The sequence below is a fragment of the Penaeus monodon genome, chromosome 22 (assembly GCF_015228065.2).
Source record: "Penaeus monodon isolate SGIC_2016 chromosome 22, NSTDA_Pmon_1, whole genome shotgun sequence".
Taxonomy (NCBI): Eukaryota; Metazoa; Arthropoda; class Malacostraca; order Decapoda; family Penaeidae; genus Penaeus; species Penaeus monodon.
In genome coordinates, this window is record NC_051407.1 from 32,244,630 (window position 1) to 32,244,975 (window position 346).

Here is a 346-nt window from a genome sequence, read left to right on the forward strand (position 1 = left end):
CAAAATAACACACACACAGAGGAGAGGGAGGGAGGGAGGAAGAGAAGGGCGTGAGAGAGTGAGAAAGGTGGGGGGAGAATGTTTGGTAGATATGAAATATGTATCAAAATTTTCTATCTTTTCCTCTCGTTCTTTCTCTCTCTTATTCGTCCCCTCTCTATATATCTCCCCCTCCTTTTTATATTTTCGAAAGAGTATGTTTCTCTTAGCGCTGCCAAGCCTTGTTCCTTGGTCTTCTGTCTGACGAAGAACTCCTGCCCTGACAACGGCTGCCAGCTGTTCATTATACGCTATTTATTTCCTGCTTATCATTTCCCAATCACTTTGATAAAGACTAAAAGTACTC